The sequence below is a fragment of the Ambystoma mexicanum genome, chromosome 4q (assembly GCF_040938575.1).
Source record: "Ambystoma mexicanum isolate Mex_15411 chromosome 4q, UKY_AmexF1_1, whole genome shotgun sequence".
Lineage (NCBI taxonomy): Eukaryota > Metazoa > Chordata > Amphibia > Caudata > Ambystomatidae > Ambystoma > Ambystoma mexicanum.
Window position 1 is genome coordinate 79623049 of NC_090928.1, and position 23786 is coordinate 79646834.

General features: G+C 46.7%; 1 protein-coding gene across 2 annotated transcripts in view; it reads right to left on the reverse strand.

The window, feature by feature from the left end:
* TRMT11 (tRNA methyltransferase 11 homolog) overlaps nt 1-23786 on the reverse strand; it is a 907372-nt gene that overhangs the window by 839662 nt on the left and 43924 nt on the right. The window lies entirely within an intron of this gene.

Sequence of the window (23786 nt, forward strand, 5' to 3'; positions counted from 1 at the left end):
TAGTTTACGCAATTGTGTGTATGCCAAAAGCTATATTTTGGAAGTCCAATCTGTGAGCTCTGAATACGATCCAGGAGCAAAGGTCTACTCTGAGCAATCCAGACCCAGGATTACCATTAGCGAACCATTGGCAAGAACATCATAAATTGGCTGACAAACACATGAAATGTATTGGTCTACAGCAGGCAATCTGTAGTAAAAGAGGTGAAGACCAGAATCCGACTATGGCAGATGGAATCAAAATTAATCTGTAAATTGTGCAGCACGCAAGTAGGTCTAAACAAGGAACATGAAATTAATGTATTTTTATGAAAGGAGAATACTGATAAACTGGAATAATGGTGATAATCCCACCACAGTCAGTTTATGGTATGTGTGGCCAACGAGGTCTGACTTGTCTTTAGCAGAGGATAAAGAATATATTTTGGAGAATTTATGAAATACAGGACAAAAATGAGATCTGTAGTGGCTCAATGAAGGGAGGCATTTTAAAAAGGTTGAAATCATAACTAGTGCTAAATAGGCCTTCATCATTCGAGCAGCTGACGCGAGGGACTGTAGAGCAGCACAATTATCCACCTTTGGGATCTGTCCCTATTATTGTCTTTCAGACAACAGTCGTACGGATTTAATAATTCTGTTATTGGCCCTGATTTGATAAAGGCTCGTGGGAGCCGAAACGCGTTATCGAGTAGAGATTAAACAATCCATTTTTACACTGGCGCTGAGTCCTGGAGTTTCCTGTATTTTTTCTGAAAATCATAACTAGTGCTAAATACATCTTTTCAAGAGTATTAAGGCTATACAATTTTTTGAAATCCCAGATGACGTGAAATCGGATCACTTGATCTTTAAGTATTAATAATGTTTGATGTTAATTATCAATACAAGGCGCTTGTGAATACTGCATCTCCCACTGTCAATTGATTGCTAGTATGGGAATTAGATTGGGTGCATTTTGCAATTGAAGCTTGTCTTAAGCTGCACATGTTTATGAAAGTTTGCCAAAAGTAGTCATGTGCCTGTTTGAAAAGCGGACTTGGCCTTCTAACGGAAGTCACGACATAGGGGATTATTATGCTTCACTGTTGATAAAGTCTTGGAAAAAAAGGAAAGTAATAATTTACATTACCAATAAAACATAACTCAATAATACAATGTTCAGAGATACTTCTAAAAATGCAACATAGTAACTTTATCTGTAAAACAATAACAATGAGAAGAGGACAGAAGTTAAGATGAACAAAATAGATAGAGAGCGAAAGAAACAGTAAAAAAGAGTAAAATTACAAAATCAAAGAAAGTAATCTCACGGGGATGCAAATAAATAACTAAGCATAATGATTATTAAATGCACCCCAAATCATTTCATATTTGTCAAGTTGGTCCTTTGCATTAAAGGATACCTTCTCTTTCCTAGACAGTAAGGACAAACTCTGCAACCAATCCTCAACATTGGGGGGGGGAAGTGTCACTTTTCCAAAATTTCAGAATTCGCTTCTTAGCTAGAAGGGCTCTATACACCCAGAACATTCTGCTGCTAGACAGTCCAATATTTAACGGAATTAAACCTAACACACCAAGAAGTGGTTCTCTGGGTATAGATGCATCCAAAATTATTTCCATTCTCTGAAAGACACCATCCGAAAATAATTGCATCTTTCCACATAACCATAACATATGGAGCGTGGTGCCCACCTCTCTTTTACAATTCCAACAAACGTCCAAATTACACAGCTTGCACGATTTCATCTTCCATGGAGACCAGTATAGATAATGATTAATTCTTTGTTGTGTATACCTCAAGTCTAAGTCCACTTTGTATTTAACTGGACCTGTACAGATACTAAGTAGCAATAGGACACGCTTTTAAATAATTGATTTTTCTTCATGGAAATCTAATGCTAGATTTAATTAAATAAGGTTATGCAGATATATCAAGCAAGTCAAGATTCTAGGTTGACAGATGCCGGGAATGTAGGTACTCGGTCTAGACCTATGATGTACCCCAAGGGATATAATGCATTTCCAATATGGTACCAGGTGCAAGATGCACATGGGACGCAGATTGCGGCCAGGATGATCCTTACATGGCAGCCTATTCATTAAAAGGATATGTGCATTATATATTGCGCCTAAATTATGAGAGAGTGTGAGCTTTTAGTTCTTTTTATGCACATATACTTTCTGAAATAAATATATAATTTTTTCACCAGCATAAATCGTATCACAGATTTAATTGTTATTGGACAATAGAAATGGAATCACGTGGGCCGTGGCTAGGGGCGCCATCAGGAGAATGGCTGCCTAAGTGTCTGACACAAGGGGCGAAAAGACACGTTTTATCCCTGTTCCAACACCCTAAATTATGCAGTTTTGAGGGATGATGACCTGGAGCCCTGCAGCTGCTGGGTGAAATTGTAGCTTGGAAGGTGCCGGCGTTCATAAGATTGAGCCGGGTTGAAGTGGCTGGCTGGGCGAGAAAATGGAGGCCACGGGCCGGGCCCGGACCTGATGGGGGAGGTTGGTCAGTGCAGCCTGTGGCGCAAGCCCACTGTACCCGCGGGGCTGCTGCTTCTGTACCCGCGGGGCTGCTGCTTCTCTAGAGGAAGAACTGTGAGGGGGGGCCGGAGACCGCGGCACTGACACATCACCTGCCCTGGTGGGGACCTGGAGCCAGCGACAAGCACCGGTCTGTGGGTGCAACAAAGAGGTGTGCGGCAGCCAGCAAAGTAGTGAGTTGGGTGCATGCGGCGGCCCCTGGGCACTCACCTGCTCCAACAAACGTTAAGGGGGGCGGGACTCAATGTGGCTCTGTGTCCCTCTTCCTCATGGGACCAGCAGGGAGCTTGTGGCTCCACTAAAGCAAACTTGGCTCCTCCTCGGCAGGTTCCTAAGTGGGACAGAGGCGCAGTATGCTGTCCTGACAGGAGCAGCTAGGGGATCTGGAGGACACGGGCCATGTTGCAGGCACCTGTTTTGGAGTGCTTATCCCCAGGACCACATGTCATCCTGGCAGCAGCAGCTGGGGGCTCCCAGGGAACAGGGGCCCCCTGAGGCTATGGCAAACACCTGAATTCAATAGAAACCTCCTCTTAGTGCGACTACCCGGATCCATCGCTCCAGCTGCCCAAGGACAGCACCCCAACTGCTCTACCCAGCATTCATGACCCCTCGTATGCATTCATCGCACTTGGACTCTGAGCTACATGAGGCTTGGCGAAGTAGGGGCGGCACTGAGGTAGTAGGTTGTCCTTTTGAGTTATTCCTCCCACTCACAATTCAGGTGGGCACAGGAGACACACAGAGGTCCGAGGCCTGCAGAGGGGGCTGCTGGAGGGGTGGCCTTGGGTTGCCTGGATCTATACTTCTGCTGGGTGCATGATCCTGCAGAAAACTTAAGAAGGGGTATCCTTCTGGACAGGATAGCCTTTGTCTGCAGCCTCCCTGAGACACCGCCGCATGACCTACTGCTAAGCAATAATCTGGATTGGCACCGGGGTATCTACCCGTCGGGCTGCTTCCCTCACCCTTGGTTCTTTGGTGGCGTGATGCTGGAGTTCCCCACTATCCAGTGACCCCTAGGCCCGACATGGCTAAAGCTCCCAAGACTGCGAAACAAGGGGATATCTCCACAATTCTACAAACCGCAGACAAGAGTAAGTGCTTCGAAATAGTGACTGCCCAGGTGCATGGGGTCGACCCTATCCCAGCTATGCTCACGCAAATGTTGACCAAGTCTGACCTGCAGGACCGGTTACCTGAGATCTGCAAAGAAATACATAAGAGGATGGAGGAACTCTCCCACAAGATCCTGGCATTAGACAAAATGGGGTCTCAGAGTTGGAGGATACCCTCTGCGAGCAGTCCTACGAGGTTGGGGAATGCGCCAACCGACTAGAGGCTTTGGAAGCCCGTTGTGAAGCCCTGGAGGATAAACAGGGGGGATGGGGAAAATCGTTCCCACAGGAATAATAACCCGAATTAGGGGCGTCTCCTCAGTGGTTCGAGACAGACCTACACAACTTTGTGACTGATCTCTTCCGTTCCATACTAGAGTTACCTGGGGACTAGGAGATTGACCAAGATAAGACCCACTGGGCCAAATCTCATGCCGCCTCGACCCAGGACAGGCCTGCTGATGTATTATCCCAGGTCCATTTCTTTACACTTAAGTATCAGATAATGGCTGCAGCCAGGTCCTGGCCTTCTATATCCTTTTGCAATATGTCACTCTCCCCATCTCAATACTTGGCATAGACGACTCTGGCAAAGCAGAGGGCATTGCGCCCGCTGACAGAATGCCTGCGTGCAAGGGACGTGCCCTGTAAGTGGGACTTTTCTACGGTGCTCCATTTCACACACACGGGGAGGCGATGGATGGTCAAAACACTGAAAGAAGCAGGGAGCTTACTGAATCCGGAGGGGGCGAGCGGGGGAGACCTGGTGGCTCAGCAGGATCCGAATAATGGGGCTGAGCCGGTGTCTCCTCAGAGATGGCGCAAGCTGGAGAAGGGGAGGCGGGTGAGGGGGCCAAATAGAAAGACGTGAATCCTCTGAGGTCTGGTGTGCTGACCTGTTTCAGACTGGCCTTTTGGAGCTGCACCTGTTGGGGGACCCGGGGGCCCAAGCAGGTAGGGGGCTGGTGCTGGTAGTGAGAATTTCTTTGGGTTAGAGCTCTTTCCGCCCTCCAAGCCAGATTCCTTACAGAGTTTCCAGATGTCTGGAACATGCTCATGATCGAGCAGCTTTGGGGGAGCGAAGGGGGAATTCAGTTATAAAAGTTTGATGTTGGACAATTATTTTATGTGACCAATGTTCGGGCAATTCGTGCCATGGTGATCAGGGTGTGGCGATTGGCTCCCGGTGGAAAGGTTACCTGGTGACGATTCTGTAACTGAGGGAGGAGGACCTAATGCTGCTTGGGACATGGAATGTGAAGTGTCTGAACTCCCCTGTGTGTCTTGGAGGAGGGGTGTGGTGGGGATAAAACAAAAAAATAAAAAATAAAAATCGGCGTTGGGCAAACTGAGGGATATGTCTTTCTATTTATTTCCTGCAGGAGACCCACATGCTTTTGCAGGACGAGAAGCGTATGAAAAATTGAGCATTCCTGATCCAGTTCTTCACCTCTGGGGGCGAGAAAAAACGAGCGGTGCCAATTTTGGTGGGAGAACAAACTCAAGATTTCTATAACCAAGGTCCAACTGGACCCGCAGGGGCGCTGTGTGTGTGTGTAAAAGGCCTGCTGTGGTATGGGATGTTCACATTAGTGTCCCTATATGTTCCAAATGTTGGCCAGGAAACATTTTTGGAAAAGGACCTGCTCTAAGTGCTCCCACTTGCTGAAGGACAAACCATCTTGGGTGAGGACTGGTGGTTCCTAATACCTTGGTAGAAAAGGCTCTGCCACCTACCAAATTAGATTTCCGGTGAATTGGGTTTGGTAGATGCATGGAGATTGGCTCACGGGGAAGACAGGGATTTCTCTTTTTACTGGCATGTCTACGGGGGTTTCTCTAGGCTGGATCTCATGCTCGTTCCCAGTGCACTATACCCGTGTGCTCGAGGGGTGGAAATAGGCACACGCACCCTGTCCGACCACGCACCCTGTCTGACCACACATCAGTGCCTGTCTCTGGCAGTACTGGACAAGCCCGAAAGGCCTAGGCGCCAGTGGAGGGTATACGACCCGGTGCTCAGAGACCCTGTGTTGACTAGAACACTGGGGGTGGCTATCTCAAATTACTTTAAGGAGAATTAAAACTCTGGCCCTGCAAAGGGCATTGTGTGGGATGCCATGAAGGCTGTGGTTAAGGGGGAGCTCACTAGCAAGACCAAACCGTATACTAGAACTAAGCAGCTGGTTAGGGTGGGTTTAGAGGGGTTGTTGCTAGGGCTGAACAGGCACACAAGAGATTGGGGTCTCGTAAGGCGCTGCGCAAAAACTCAGGTTTGGACGGAGCAAACTTGAAGCACATCTGGCCGACAGGACTGCTCCGGCAATGCTATATACTAAGCAGTCTCATTACACTAAAGGGAATTGAGCCAATCGTCTCCAGGTTGCCAAGCTGCATAAGCTCCATTACTGTAACTCAGTTTTAGCCCTTCGGGGCGAGCAAGGGGTGGTGCAGAGGGGCAAGGCTGATAAATTGAGAGTTATAGCAGCACATTTTAAAGGAGGTATTTGGGGATGAGCTTCCTCTGGATGCGGCCCAGGCGCAATATCCGAGAGATGCGCCTTTGCCGACTATCTGACGAAGATCGGGAAGCCCTGGAAGTGCCCATCTCATCTGGGGAAGTAGATTGGGCAATTCCCTGAAGAACAAGCCTCCGGGGCCAGACGGATTCACGGCTGACATTTATAATAAGTTCTGCGCTCGGTTCCCCCCCTTGGTTTATCTCTTCAACTCATTTGCGCCATCCGGTGGGGTCGCTCCTTCCATGGGAACCTCCATTTCGGTCCTGATCCCCAAGCCGGGCAAAGACCCACTTAGCTGCGACTCATATCGCCCCATTACCCTCACTAACATACTCATAAATGTACTCAAAATTGTTGGCCTACCGCATGATGGAGCCTCCCTCACCTTATGATGTGATATTTTATTTATATAGCGAGTTTATTTATATAGCGCCTATATACAATGTGTTTCAAAGCACTTCAAGGCAAGGGATGGAACAAGGGAAAATACAATGACATTCTTACAGGCCATGAACAGTAAGGATGTGAAATTAACTATTGTAATCGGCCTGACGACATTTCAGATAGTGCAAGAGCTAAGACAGATAATGAAGGGAGGGGGGGAGAATGGTAAGGAAATGGAAACAGACAGGCAACTACCGTACTAAGCCGGACGACATTTCTGGTAGACCTGGAGAAAAACAAGAGGTGAGGGAGAGGGGTGCAAAAAGGTAGGGGAGGAACAAAACAAGCTACTATCATACTAGGCCTGACGACTTTTCAGATATTGCTGGAGGGGGGTGGGGAGGAAAAAAACAGTAAGGGGACGGGGGAGGAGACAGACGAGGTTGCTATCATACTAGGTCCATGGACAATTGTGATAAGAGTAAGTGCATAGAAGAAAGTAAGGGGAGGAGATAGGACAAGTGAGAAGGGAAAGGAGGAGAGAATGGAGAGTTAGCAGTCAAAAGAGTGGAGAAGCAAGAGGGGAGAGTGAATACAATTGCAGAAGTCAGAAGTAACACAATGTTGCAAGCCAGATACAAGATGAATATGGGAACAGCATGATTCACGGCCACCATGAGTACAAGATGCAAAGGAAATCCAGCATGAGAGTTGAGAAAGGGTGATGCACCGTGAATGAATGAAGTCCATAAAAGTCAAATCCAGCATTGGCCACAAGACGGTGAAACTAGAATGTATCAGGATAGACTCCTGCAGAAGTAGGCTTGAGGGGGATGAGGGGGAACAGGGTAGAAGAATCAAGCAAAACAGGCAACACCTGTGTGCGAGAATGGTGGGGGCACAAAGGAACATCACGGGGGGACCAGAGGGGGTGGGGATGGCCTGTGGGGACAGAGGGAGTAACACATGTTGGGGCATGCTTACCTGCTGTCTGAGCAGGGGGTCGGGCACTGGGTCCTCTTGGTCCAAACAGGAATTGCCCTTTTCTTCATCTGCCCTTCGCTTCGGACGCCCTTGATCTAAGAGTTAAGAGCAGGAAAGAAGAGGCAGGGCTAAGAAGGTGGGCGGTGCTTAGGCCAGGTGTTGAAAAAGAGCAGCAAGCAGGAAGGAATCAGGTGGGCGGGGCTTGCTAAGTGGTGAATTAGAGGAGCAAGTAGGAAGGCACCAGGTGGGCGGGGCTTACTGAGTGGTGAAAAAGAGCAGCAAGCAGGAAGGCACCTGGTGGGCGGGGGCTTGCTAAGTGGTGAAAAAGAGCGGCAAGCAGGAAGGGACCAGGTGGGCAGGGCTTGCTAAGTGGTGAAAAAGAGCAGCAGACAGGAAGGCACCAGGTGGGCGGGGCCTAGGCCAGGTGACTTAGATGCACTTGCACCTGCTCCCCATCTACCTTATAGACAGCGACCAGACAGGGTTCATCGCGGGCCATAGTGCGCATGATAATGTGCAGCGAGTCCTTAACTTGTTGGAAGTGGGGAAACATAGGGATATAGATTTGGGTATAGTGGCACTAGACTCCAACAACGCTTTTGAAAGGGTGGATTGGAGCCATCTTCGAGGGGTCCCGACGCAGTTTGGGTTTGGGCTAGGATTCATCAGCAGGCGGATGGCGATCAACACCAACCCACTAGCCTCAGGGTTAACGGGGCTCTGTTGTTTAGATTGTCAATCACTAGGGGGACGAGGCAGGGCTACCCACAATCACTTTGATCTTTGCCTTGTGCATGCAACCGTTCACCAGCTGTCTGAGGACTAATGGGGCGAATGGGGGTGTCCGGGTTGGGTAGGTGGTCTATAGAGGTGCAATCAGACATCCTCACTCAAAGCTCAGCCCCCATTACTGCCTATATGCTGGGAGCCAGAAATGACAACATGTGCAGTCCCAGTAAGAGTGCCAACATCACAGAAGACATTTGAAGCAAGATACCCATTAAGGAAACCATACCTAAATACCCACAGACATAGTATTCTTTTGGATGAAGTGCCAGAAGAAATGTGCATCTGTACAGAAAAGGGTACCTGAAGAGGTCATAAGAAATAAGGAGCTGGCGTATCCAGAGGACGAATGGAGAATAGCAATGTAAACATTCTCTAAGAACTGAAGAACTGATGGTAAAGATGAGCAACATCTCATGCTCGAGATACAGCTGCTCATACTACAGAAACACTGAAGAATATACATATCAGTTTATATGTGTGCAGATGCTGAAATTCAAGTAGGGAAAAGTAATCAAAGGCTTGCTACGTAGTGAATAGATTGCGGCAATGCGCCAATGTATATACATAGGAATGTATGGAACATGGATGATCCTGTAATGCACTTTAGCAGGCTTGTGAACTTTAAGAAGAAAAGGCTTCGAGTGCGTGGCACAGTTCGAAATTACTGATGGCAAGGCGAGTTGCAGAAGATTGAGATGGCCAAGAATCAAGAAGATAAGGCCACTGTAGAACCTGATAAAATGAGGATGCCTGGATTTGTTATCATTAGAGAATCATTAGGCTCACTGTTAGAGAATCATTACTCTTTGTTACAGAACCATTACCCAATCATTACTCTTTGCTATGGAATCATTCCATTATTGCATCCTGTTTAAGCTATCCATTGTACATTACTGAAGTAGACACTATCCACATTATTAGACTGCCACTTTGTATGCATTTGCAATTTGCATTTAGAATGACACACCGTCATATTTGAAGTACCATGTAGAGCCATTTAGAATGAGACATTGTTATATTTGTAGTTACACATGTAGAGACTGTCATGTACACATGTATGCATGTAGAGTGTGCACTTAGAATATGTTTGCATTATGTAGATAGCGCTTGGCATTGCGAGAAGAAAGCGTCAATGTTAGAAAGCATTTAGCTGGCATTATAAAGCCATTTCTGATGGAGACAGAGGAGCGCCACTGGGCTATGTGCGAAGATGTTTTGGTACAATGTGGGAAAGGAATGTAAACAGTTTCTTGGCAGGCACAGAGGTCGCCTTCGCCTTAGTAGAAGGAAGCTAATTAGCATGGCATGGCTTGGTGTTCGCAGAGAGAGGAAAGGGGGGCAGCGCCATGGGCTTTGCAGGGAGATGGTTTGCTCTCTGGGAGAGAGGGATAGGGAATGACAATGAATGGAGGAATATATGGTACGATGGTGTATTACAGGCACGCATTAGAAGGCCATGAAGGAGATATGATGTCCAATGTCACACTGACACAAAACACGACAAGAACACAGCCTTTCAGGCACGTTCATATTTAAATTTGCTGACAGAGAAAGACATTCTTAGTAGAGAATGAAAGTAACCATGGGGAATTAGTGCATCATGGAATAGTATAACCAGAGGTGAAGAGAGAGGGGAGTTGCTAGAGTTAGTTGTAGTTGCTGTTGGAGATGGTGCTAGATGCGATGAGGGAGAGGTGTCTTGGTGCAGCAGAATCCGATGGCTTTGGGAGAGATCTGAGCTTGGCAGAGGCAGTTCGAGTGACCAGATCTTGAGTGGCCTGCCACTGACCGATTGCAGAGTAGCGGGAGAGGAGAGACTTGACAAAGACAGAGCTAGAGACAGAGAGGCACATGCAAATGGGAAGTATGGTTTATGGCCTAAACTGATTGATTAGAACAGACTCACAAAGAGCTTTGGGTTTGGGAAAGGGGAAATCAGACAGGGATTGTCTTAGATAGAGATTGTGAAGTATGGTGTGGATTGGAGAGGATTGATCCTGCATTAAGGAGAGGATTGTTGGATGCTGGCGCTTGCATTAGGCTGCATTAGAATTACAGCTTGCATCACAGGCTTGCATTAGAAACCTGTAAGGCTTATAGTTATTGCATGGTAGTTTTGCATCAGAAACATAAAAGGTGCAAAGTCGAGATTCGCATAGTTTAATGGAATGCTTGCATCATCATCATGTCTTGTCATGTATAAATAAATGTATTCTATTGTTATAATTGAATCGATGCATGTGTTTTCTTTGTGTCTTGTGTCCAGAGGAGTAAGATAGGTGTATGTTGTTAGAAGATAGGAGTAACAGAGTCCACATAGGCCCCGAGATACGAAAGCAGGGGGGGTATAGTGATTCACACCCCCCTAGGAGATTGTCTAAGATTGTCTAAGACCGGTGCATGGTTGCCCAGGGGGGGGGGAAAGACCGTGGTAGGGATTTTTTTTACGAACTAACACCACGCTGGCATGAAAGACGGTCAAAAAAGCTAAAATGAATATGAGAAGAGAACACACTTCTGTATGAACCAATATGAAAAAGCACTAATGGCTTCTAGAGTTCATCTTTTAATAAGGGTTTAATACTTCAAAAAGGCTTGAAAAGAGTGGTCTCCTAGTCATATGGGTGAGATTGAAATAGCCTGGGTCGAGCTGTACCGAAACTAGGAGGTACAGTGAAGCTATACTCCCTTCAGTTCCCAGACTGAGTCCACGGCTTCAAGGCAAAGTACAAAAGCTAATTTTCTGACACATCGTAGAAGTGATGCTAGATAGTGGGATAATTGAAGGGGAGACATGATCACGCCGAGCCTTCATGCACCTGGGATGGTAGCCTGCATGCTGCTAGCGTGAGGAACATTCTAGAAGGATACAACGGTGCCAAACCAATCTTAGAGGGTTATATAATGAGGAACTCTATAGTTTGAAGAACCAATTAATCATGGTGTATTTAATGGCAATGATGAGGACTAGTTATTGGGGATAGGCTTAGAAGCCCACCTGACTTAGATACCCGATCGTAAGCCTTTGGCTATATAGAACGTATACTTAGATGTTCACTGAGAGCCAATCACGGGTGATCATAGGTTTTAGTAGTTTGCCACATATTATGATGACAGCAGTGACGAGTTTTTGTTATAAAAGAATTGTTTTTTCTAAAATGCACCGAGATCGAGCTTTGCGGCATCGGTTGATGCCATTTGTACTTTCTGTTTTAATACCAATGATCTAACACAGGAGGTGTTTTGCCAACTCCCAGAGTTGTTCCGATTATTGATGTTGGAGTAATTCTTGCATCCCCATCCACCACAGAGTATTGGTACCTCGTCTTAAAAGGCTCTTAGGAGTAAGAGTTCAGGTCCCTTTATACAGATGATATTTTGCTCACCCAGAGTAATTCTCGATCCTCTTGGGCTGAGGTGCTATAGGAACTAGACATCTTTGGCCAGGTATTTGGGTTCAAGGTAAACTACACAAATCGCATAAGTTGGATGTATCCTTGAGACGACAGGAAAGTAGTATGATCGGGGCTCCAGCCCCTATAATGTGTACCCGTGAGCCTATCGCCTATCTGAGGGGTCTGCATCCCTTGTTAAACCTCTGGAGGTCTTCCGGGCTAATTTCCGGTCTTAATTCCACGAGTTTGCAGATGATTTGTTGAGGTGGGGATGCCCGGATTTCTTGGTTCGGTCACATCTCAGCAGTCAGAATGAACCGGATTCTGCGTTTGCTATATGTATGCTTGGCTCTACCAGCGAGGATTCATAACCCAGATCTCTGCACACAGCAGGGTAGGATCTTCAAATTCATCTGTGGTCATTAGTGTGCCAGAATATCCAGGAAGGTGTTGTTGAGACTAATGAGTGTGGGCAGCCTGGAGGTCCAGAGGTCTTACAACTTAGCCGCAGAGCTGTCTCATACCTTCACTATGAGTGACCCCACCCTACAACCAAAATGGAAACAAATCGAGCAAGCCCATTCGGCGGTAGACCTAATGCACCTGCCCTACATGGATAGAAGACACTTGGGGCGGGAGTTGGGCTTTCGCCTTATTGGGAAGTACAAAGTGCTCACTTTAATACAAGGGAAAGGCTTTACGTAAATGGGAAGTGTCAGTGGGGATGGGCCCCCTTACACCGGTGTGGAACAACCTGAGCTTTCAACCAGGGCGCGACCGGATGGGCTTTGGGAGGTGGGCAGTGGGGGGCATATCGCACATACATCAGCTTTACAAAGAAAATCGCCCAATGACGTTTGAGGAGTGTAAGCATGCCTTTACCCTGCCGGAAACCGAACGCTTCCACTATTCCCAACTGTGACACTGGGCTTCCTACTCACTCACAGAAAAAAAGCAGCTAACAGACCTCGGTCTGCCTTCCAGTTAACACTACATGGGGGTCTCTCACAGGGTCGAATCTCAAAGCTGTACAAACTATTGGATGCAGGGGACCTGGTGGTGCGCCTACCGTACATGGCTAAATGGGAAACTGCCTTGGGCGATGCTTAGCAGCGTCCAGACGACGGTCGGAGCTGCGGCGTTACACTCAAGGTATAGGCAGATTCTGTTCCCTTTACGCTTTGATCCAATATTGTTACTAGGTGCCCCGACACATGCTTTTACATTTAGATCTCCACCAGATCTTTGGCTAATGTGGAACGCGTGTGCTCCCTGCACACACGTCAGCGATCTTTGCAGTTCTTTTAACCCCCTGGCTACACCCCACTCAAGAGGTACATTCTGTTCACATTTTGACTGTGTTGTATACAGAATATTTTTCTCCCATTACTCCCTAGCGCTCATATTCATTGTTCTATTTCCCATTATCTTTTTTTCACTATGCTTTTCAACGCTATTTGAACTCACAAATCTGCCGGTATGTGCATTTCCATATTATCTACATTTTTGTTTTGTTATTATGTTTGTATGGTTGGAATTTTGATGCGTTAATGTTGATTCTTAAAGCACAAGTGTATGGACTTGCCCTGATGAAGGAGTACAGCACTCTGAAATGCATTGGCGCTTAAAGTCTACATTTATCTTGAGATGCGTTAGCCGCATCCTCACTAAGCATGTATTAGTATTGGACCTTTGAAACTTTTTGTTGATAAAACATTACTTACCTCATTGAACTCTGATCTATTTTGAGAATTATTTTGAAAGTATACACAAGCTGCATATACATATATAGGAAGAATACTTTGCTTCAAAAAACACGACCCAGATTGGGTACAACGGAGAGCGGCTGTGTGACTAAGTTTGCTACTTAGTCTCCTGCTTCACATGTTCTTGAGTCAGGGCGTCTCCAGACTCATCACAGCCAGCTCCTGTAAGATTCCTGTTCACCTTTTTTCATCCATTACCCACCTTATGGAATACCAGATAAAAGAAAATTCAATTTGTGGTGCCCACTTATCTCTTTGAGGAAACTGACTTGGGGGGGCCATTGAGGACGAGGGGTGGCTGAGAATATGGGGAAGGATGCTTAAGTCCTCTAGATGCGTAGCAGATAGGGAATGGTCCTATACGTTTTGTTACAGGTGGTACCTCACTCAAGAAAGGTTGCATCACATCCTTAAAGACTATTCTGCTACTTGCTGGCGGGGCTGCGATTGTCGGGGGTCCTATTTCTATCTGGTGTTGTGTCCCAAAGTGGGCGTCTTTTGGAAGGAAGTACTCTCGAAAAATAAAGGACATTACGGGGTTGTCACTACTGGGTGACACAGACTCAGGGCGGTTTCTCCTTACCGGCCCCTTGGCCACACTAATTGGACACTTCCTCCTGGTGGCGAAACTGACCATAGCTGGAAGTCCACGAAGGGCCCGGTGGTCCAGATGTGGTGGGTTAGTGTCTGGGACATTCAGGTGGCTGAGAAAACAACTGCACTGTGTGAAGGTCACTATGCACGGTATCTCTCTATCTATCTATCTGGACCCCATTTATTGACTTTGCAGAGACTTGCCCCGCGATTGTGGTTAAGCCCCCCCATGTTACGACACTTCTCATCACTGTAACAGAGACGGAGCCTGCGGGAGTGGGGCGAGAGGTTTGATGTGGTCAATAAAGTGAATGGGGCAGACTGGCGCTGGTTTCACATTGCATTCCAATTTGCTCCATGGTCCGCTGTTGCCGAATTGTCTGGTATATATCTGTTATTCACAATGTTCTGTACCCACAGTATGTTGTTTAAAATAAAGGCTTTAGGAAAAACAAAAGAAATTGAATCACATGACCAATATACCCAAGGAGAACCACTGAGGCTGATCCCTAATAAAATATTAAAACACAGGAGTGAAGAAACAAGGCTTAATTAGGAAGTTTGCAGGATTACATTTGGAGTCAAGATTTAGGATGTGTCTATATAGATTAATATGTGGTGATGCTAATTATTATGATGTATAGACAAATATTGAATTAATTTTGGGACAAGCACAGTTTGGTTGGTTGGTGTATTTTATAACACAATTTGATAAGGAGCTTAACTTGATTGAAGGAAGGAAGGAGTAGGGGCAGGAGATGGCGAGCAAACTATTGCTGGAATTATGACAGGCCAACATGATGCCCAGGGCTAATGCCGATGCATCGCAAAATGAAGGGCGTGGGCAGAGAGCCAGCATTTGTAGTCTGCTTATGTTGAAAGCCGAGCACATGCAGGGAAACTAAGTGAATAGGTTTCAAGGGTTTTATTAAACAAAAGTAAAACCTAAGACTATTGCATGGAGATTTGATCAGGATGGCTGTAACACAGATTTTTGGGAGACGCAGTCCTTGCATTAAGGATTATAACAAAGGACCGCAATTCAGATAGGACTATTTAGTTCGCACTGGCATTCAGTCTGCATCACTTCTTCTGTGGACAGCGTATCCGAATCCTAGCTCACCCTTCCAGACCTAATTGGTACCCAGGTATAGTTCCCTGCTCAATCCGCACACAGGGATATAGTGCCCTACTCATTCACTCTCTTACTGTAGCACACACCTCTTCGGGCTCACTGGGCTGTGCTCTACTTCTACACATCTGCTCTACTAAGGCCCAAGTATCTCCATCAATTACTTCTCAACTCTCTCCTTTCACTTGGGTCCAGGGTCTCTTTCTTTTGGGCTCAAAGGGTTCACCTCTTCCTCCTAGAAATACACCTAGCTCCTGGGTTTCAGGAGGGCTACTATCCCCCCTTCACAGGAGCACACCACTTCCAAGGTTAAGTAGGGGCTCCTCACCACCTCCATTCCTCTCCTTCTCGGGATTAGGTAAGATAACCAGATCCATTTCCCCTCCCCAACAAACAAACACAGTCTGTCCTCTTATCTGCGCATGCATCTTTCATTCAGCATTCCTAACTTTCAATGTGACATTGCCTCGTCTCAATATTTTAAATGAGATACTCTCCATAGATATTAGTTCTCCATAGCCATTAATTCTCAACTCCAGTTTGTTTAATTGCAAAACTTTTACTTTGAACTTCCCATTTTTATAAAATCGCTAACATTTAAGCTTGTCTGGGATTCTACAATATTACCATTTCTATATGTTCCTCAATAACACAGACACTATAGACGTTTTCCTTTTCCTGCTACCATTTTGCAGCTCACAAATAGAAAAAAAACAAATAATCGCGCACCTATCATGAACCTAACTTCTTACATCATATTATTCAAAAGGATATCAGCACCTGACAAAGTGTTCCATTTTTCATATCTCCTGCACACAATACGGGGCATTAACTAGGTCAGAAGAGTCATACTGGCACATTTATAAAAAACATATGTTTGGAGGGCCCTATTGAAATTATTGGAGCTCACTTTTGTTACAGCCATCCCAAGATTTCCGCCCTCTTAACTTTCCTCCCGCTCCAATTTCACACCACATTGTAGTGACTGTTCTATTGTTTTGCCCAACAAGATGACACCATCCAAGAACAGATCACCCTTATCCAAAATGTCCTCTGAATCTACAGTTAAATATTAACATAGATCAATGGCATGTGTGCATCGTATTACAAACCAAGTTACAAGTAGGGGGCAAACTGCTGAGGGCAGTCTCCTGCCCCTTCTGTTCCCAAATTACAAAATATTATCTTTACAGAATAGTATCCATCTTGTTAAAATGAACTATCATAATGTACACCCTTCTTATTTTACATTATGTATCCCATTTATGTGCTGGTCACAACAAAGCATACTTTATAGTGTATGGTTAGCAGCTACAATAGCTTGTCTACTTCAGTAACATTTTGAAAAACTTTGTATTCTTATCATTACTAAGTCATGAGACATCACTTGTATCGTCACTGGGGCCAAGGACCATGTGATGGCTCTTCCTCTGATGTCAGGCATGTGATGTCCATTCTACTACGACAGGCATTTTGTTGAATTGCATTACTGGTTCTAGAATAACTACTAGGTTTTTTTCTTTGCTTCATTAACTGGGGAATAGGTTACGCCCAGTGTTAAATAAATGGGGTAAAAGCACCAACACTAATACCCATCCATGTTCTTCTTAGGGACATTCACATAATGACAGCTGCCATACATCTCTATCATTTATTTGTAGTCTTGGGGGGGCGTGGCCAGCGCGCATGCCGTAAAGAAGCACATTTGGGGAGCTCCTGCCCGCGATCCTGTAACAAACTGAATTGCGCCGCTGAAACTACAAAGTCAGCAAAAAAAAATAACATCTGCAGAAAGGGGAACCTCTCCCCCCCAAGCTCGATTCCAATCCTGAGAGAAATCGGAGCCAGTAACATCATAAACGAGACGAGTGAAGGAACGCCCCTGCGGCACCCAAGATGGCAGCACCCAATGAATTCTGGCGCCGCTGGGACCCGGCACTCATGAACAGCAGGACCGCGGTGAGACCGGAGGGAACTACCCCCATCAATCCACACAACGCAAATCTAAAAAACTGCACCTTGATCTAACCTTGACCCCACAAAGGTTAGCAGCAGCGATCCAGGGCCGCGCGACGTCGGGACCTGCGGACCGGAGGCTGCCCGAAGCTGGAGGAGAAGCAGGACCTCTGGAGCCTGTGAAGGAAGAAGCAGAGACGAGGGCCCCCCTCCGCCGCCTGAAGTAGGACGCGCAGGAGACCCTCTGCAACGAACGCAGGAGACGGAGTGGCGAGGAACTGCCTGTAGCCGTCTGTGGAGGACTGGAGGTGCAACAGAGCGGCACCGCCCAATGAGACCTGCGGCGAGGAGACGGCTTCCCGGGCACAAAGAGAAGACGAGACCTGGGGCTCGGACCGGGCCCAGAAAACAGTGAGTGATTGAGCCAGACCCCCTCCCTCCTACTGACACCCAGATTAACAGGTGGCAGGCCCAGTAACACGCTCGTCTGCCTAGTTAATGTGAAGAAAGGGGGAGAAAAGTCGAGCTGGCAGCCTGCAGTGGGCCCAGGAAAATACACCACTGCCCAGCTAACGTGAAGTGAAGGGGAGGGAGCCTGAATTGGCAGCCTGCGGTGGATCCAGAAACATGCACGGCTGCCCAGATAACGCGGAGTGAGGGGGAGGAAGATCGAGCTAGCAGCCCAGACACAGGGGCAGACACCCCGACACGGATTAACGGTCAGTTCTACAGGAACACTAAGTGAGGTGAGCGGGTGCCGGACCTGCGCGGTGACAAACGGGGGCACGGTGTGAGGCCCCACACAAAACCCACTCGCCATACAGCTACGCCAAACAACATATGGAGAGCCTCTACACCACACGGGACGGACTGGGAACCGATAACCCTGGAAGGTGACCCGCTCAAAGCACGAGCTGAAAGGGCGAGCAAATTCACAAGGGTCCTGAACACACTCACCCAGGTTAAAAGCACAAAATAACTGTGCTAAACAGTGTGGCAACCACATGATCCGAGCTGGGTTTCCCGCGCACCCAACCTTGGGAGAGGACTATCAACTCAGGCATTTTTAACTCGAAAACCTCCCTACCCTACATAATACAGAGACTGCCATCACATAATAGCCACAGTGAAGACAGATCACTGCTGAGTGACTATAATAACCAGGAATACACCTGCGCCGACACAGGCAGGGACACAAAAAGGAGAAGCTAAGAAAATACCAACGTCACAAGGCACGGCCATATAATTAATAACCAAGAGACTTACCTAAGGCACAGCATTGAGTGAGGGAAACCCCACAATTGCCTATTAAGCAGGAGGAGTAGTACACCAGCCCTAAGTGAAGAGATGTCCCCACCTAAACCCAAATAGAAATCGACAACAATGGACTCCTTCACGACAGTCAAGCCCAAGCAATTGCCACAGCAAGATGCCACGGTCAATGAAGAATCACCACGCTTGGAAGCAGAGCCTAAAGATATGCAAGTGCTTCAGGCCATAGTAGCGCTCCGCACCTTCATCGACAATAAGATAGAAGAGGTAAAGGCAGATATGCAGCTTACGCGTCAAGATGCTCGCAATCTAACAGAAAGAGTGACTGCGAATGAAGCCACCCTCCAGGACAATGTTGAAAACACCTTAGACCTGAAAGCAAGGGTTCAAGACCTGGAGCTGAAAGTCGCAAGACTAGAAGCACGATCTGAAGATGCCGATGCCGAGCGCTCAGCGAAATATCAGAATTTTGGGTGTCCCTGAAGATATGGAGGGCCCGGACCCAACAGAATTTATAGAGACAATGCTACAACAAGAAATAGGGGCAGGAAGACTCTCACAAGGGTTCTCAGTCGAACGTGCCCACAGGTCCCTTCAAAAGCGCCCCCCACCGGGCTCACACCCACGCCCAATAATAGCCAAAATTCTACATTTTCACGCTAGAGAAACAATATTGCGATACTCCAGAGAAGGCAGGGAGATCAGAAGACAAGACTCTACAATAGTCATGTATCCCGACTATACCCCCACAGTACAACGCACCAGGAACTCTTTCATACCAGTCAAGGCGAGGTTGCGGAAACTCAATCTCAAGTATATGTTGCTTTACCCCTCTCGCCTCAAAGTACTCTATAAAGGAAAAGTTTTTCTAGAGACCCCAGATACAGCAAATATGTGGCTTGAACATAACCTAGCAGACGATGGGGAGAAACCACCAAAAGCAAAAACTATAACTACGAACAATGGCAGTAGGTCCCACATTGAAGCACAAAACAGACAATTAGTCTGCAGTTGGGACCACAACATGAAGATAGCAATATCGGACAGGAGCACAAGGAACCACAAGCGGACATGTCGACGACCCACCCCCGCAAGAAATGGGCGGGGGATGAGGACACTGCCAAAACGCGGGCAGATAGGAGAAGTCACTAGTCATAAAAACCCAGCTCCGGGTAACCCCCCGGGAGACTGCGACGCCTGAAACGCCCTCCATAAGGCGACATGGCAAGGAGAATAAAGATAATGACATGGAACGTAAGGAGCCTCAGCACTTACCTCCGAAGGAACAGAATCAAGTCCTACACAGGAAAGGGGTGGGAATAGCGTTACTACAAGAAACACACTGCACCGAGGAGTCCTTGCCAAACTCCGGGAACACTGGGGCGGGCAGGGATTCGGAACCACTTCAAGTACGCAAGAGGGGTATATACCTGGATTCACTCCCAACTCCCATTTCAGCTAATCAAATCTGAAAGAGACCCAGAAGGCAGATTTTTGATACTAAGGGGACACATTGAACAACAAGAATTATGCATAGTGAACTCCTACCTCCCCAATAATAACATCCCGGCCCACCTGACCTCAATGTATACCAAAATTATGCAACATAGGAATGGCTTTTTCATCTGGGGGGAGATTTCAATTGTGTGCATAACCCAGAACTAGACAGGTCCCTACCACAATCAAAAGGTCCATCGGCAGCCACAACCGCGCTAAACACCATGACAGATAGATTAGACCTAGCCGACATATGGCGGGAACTACACCCACATGCACGAAACTACTCATATTACTCGTCCCCACACGGCCTCTAGCCGAGATTGGATTATGTCTTTGTAAGTATGGAACACCTACCCCAAATAGAAGAGGCACAATACTTGGGAAGAACAGTCTCGGATCACTCCCCCTTAGTGTTAGAATGGAATCACACTGGCCCTAGGCCCCCTATCCTATATGTGGCGAATGCCAGTAGAAGCCCTGAAAGACCAGGCATTCAAGGATGAACTACAAGACTCGATTGACGACTACATAGAAGTAAATAAGGGAAGTGTGGATCACGTGAGCACAGTATGGGAAGCCCTAAAAATAGTAATACGGGGAGAAATCATAACGAAAACGGGAGGAATAAGGAAACTCCTACGAGAAGAAATAACCCAGGGGGAACAAGAGATTGAGAGGCTCGATACTAACTGCACAGGTCCACAGCAGCAGGAAGACAAACTCAGAACACTCAAAGATGAATGCTCAAAAGCCTGGAATAGGCTAGCCAAGCTCGATTATGCCACTAAAACAAACAGCATATGTGGAGGCAGACAGACCAAGCAGGCTGTTAGCCTGGCTCTGTAGAAAAGAACACCCCAGACACACAATCACCACACTACAAGATAAGGAAGGCAACATACACCAAACCCAACAAAGTATAAATGATACCTTTAAAAATGATTATGCACATTTATACTCCCACAGGTCTAGAGTCCGCCAAGACCAGATAATAGACACCTTAGAAGAGATAGGCCTGCCCAGGCTCTCCCCCACACAAACCGAAACCCTAGATGCAGACATCACAACAGAAGATAAAGCCGAAGCAAACCAGTCACAAGCTGCGTGCAAGGCCCCAGGCAGCGACGGGCTACCATCGGAATTTTATAAAACATATGGTCCCTCTCTGACACCACTCTTACATGAGGTCTTCCAAGAAACGTATGAACGAGGAGTCCTACCCGAAAGCATGAGGGAAACCTTAGTGATCCCAGTCCTCAAACCAAATAAACCGGCTAATAAATGTGACCCGTATCGCCCACCTGCCATGCTTAATTACGACGTGAAACTACTAACCACAATCCTCGCTAAGAGGCTGTCCAGACGAATAGGAGATATTGTACACGTAGACCAGTGTGGGTTTGTGCCAGTCCGTAAAACGACCATGGATTTACGCAGACTTCAGCACATTATAAAGCAAACGGACACAAACACTGATCTGTATACCTTGCTGTCACTCAACGCCGTCAAGGCGTTTGATTCCATATATAAGAAGTGGGTGCTGGCGGTCCTAAGGGAATTTGGATTCGGTCCGGGGTTCATTAGATGGATTAAAATACTCTACACCAAGCCAAGAGCACGAGTAAAAACTGGGAGATGTGCCAGAGGCGTGGGATATATGCAGGGGCACTAGGCAAGGATGCCCATTATCGCCAATGCTTTATATACTTGGTCTAGAACCCATCGCCATTTATTTCAGGAAGCAATTTCTTGATGCAGGGATAAGGCTGGGAGGGATAGATCACATCATCTAACTCTACGCGGATAATGTCCTACTGTATGTCAGAGATCCGCACCTTAATATCCCAACCATGCTGGAAGTTCTCGATAACTTCTCTAACGTCTCAGGTATACAGTTTAGCAAGGCAAAGTCCTGTCTGTTCCCACTGGCAGGACTCAAAGACAAAAGCACAGAGGAGCTCCCAACAATAGGAATACAATGGCAGACCACTGCATTCCGTTACCCCAGAATCCAGATAATGCATACCCCGGAATTGATGCATGAGCACAACACGAAAGCAGTGCTACCCACATTGCGCAGATCGTTGACCTTCTGGGCGGAACTCCCCTCATCAGTGATGGGCAGAGCCTCAATAATCAAAATGATTGTCCTCCCCAGGTTTCTGTATAGGTTCCAAAACGTACAATAGTATATCAATAACCCATTCTTTTGCCTGCTTGAGACAATAATCCACAAATTCCTCTGGGGGCAGAGTAGGCACAAAATAGCACACTCCACTCTAGTCCCAACATACGCTCAGGGTGGAATCCAACTCCCGAATCTCGAAAAATACTACTTAGCTGCCCAACTCAGCTTTGTGTCCAAATGGCTAGCTGATGACACTACATCAGAGACCCCCCATCCCCCACTGCAATCCATGATCTCTCCAATACAATTAAATGAACTAATCTGGGCGCCACACCACCTACTGAGGAGCATACCCTTCATAGCCACCCTGGGAAGGCAAATATGGCAAAGAGCGAAGTCGATAAGTCACCTAAAGCACCCATACTCCCCAGAAATACCAATGATCTGGGACCTGTGCAAAACGGACACTGATCTGCTGCACCTCAGGATCTGGGAGAAAAAAGGGGTCTACACATGGGGAGACCTATACGATTAGGGCTCCTTCAGGGAGCTTGATTCACTGCAGAGAGAGGATGGTATGCACGCTGGTCAATTCCTATGGTATCGAAAGATACGCGAAATAGCACGAAATAAATGGGACACTTGGCCTGAAGAACCTGAGTCAGACCCTCTCACAACACTACTATACAACTTAGGGGAGGGACAAAAATCAGTCTCCCAGATATAAAGCCATCTCAGCGACAACCCTAACCCCAAAAGTGGGGAAATTAAGAGTAAATTGGAGACGGACATGAGATGAGAAATGACAGAAGGGGAATCGGGCAGAGCGCTAACATTTCCCAAAGAAGTGTCCAGAAACCACAGACTCCGATTCATATAATTAAACATGCTACACCGAACATACTTAACACCCTGCAAGCTGGCGAAATTCAAACAAACAAACATGACCCAACTGTCCCTGGTGTAAGGCGTATAAGGCAGACCTACTTCACATGTTTTGGGAGTGCACCAGGGTACAGTCCTTGGGGGAGAAAATAAAGCAGACATATGAAAAAGCGGGCACTTTCAGCTACAGCTGGTCCCCCGAAGAGTGCCTTCTGGGAACATACCCCAGACCAGCCAAACTCAAACACTGGGTGAAACTAATGGACTTAATGTACATATTGACCAAAAGACATATCGCTATGTCTTGGAAAAAGCCTGCAGGGCCGAGGTACAACGCATGGTACAACGAATTGGAAAGATGGGTTAACGCAGAAACAAAGGCATGGGAAGACAGTGTTACCAGGTCCACCGATGAGTCAAGCGCAACTTTGGAGGTATGGAAGGAAATCACTAGAAGCATACTCTACCCCTCGGACGATAAACCCCATGAACAAACACAAATTTGATTATATAGAACTGTAAGAACACAACAATCCATAAGGGGGACCCGCAAGGACTCGAACAGACCTCCCGAAACCTGGAACCCCCCCCAATTCCAATACCCCACCCTGCTAAGAACCAAGGGACTAAATAACAAAGCCAAGACTAGGAGACAGTTAATTTTGTTGAGTTAACTTTAAACATGTTACTGTTTATAATGGATTGCTGATAATCCTGTAACTAATGGCACACTTAAAATGACATGTGTAGTTGTACAATAACAAATGCCAATAAACAAATTAAAAAAATAAAATCATTT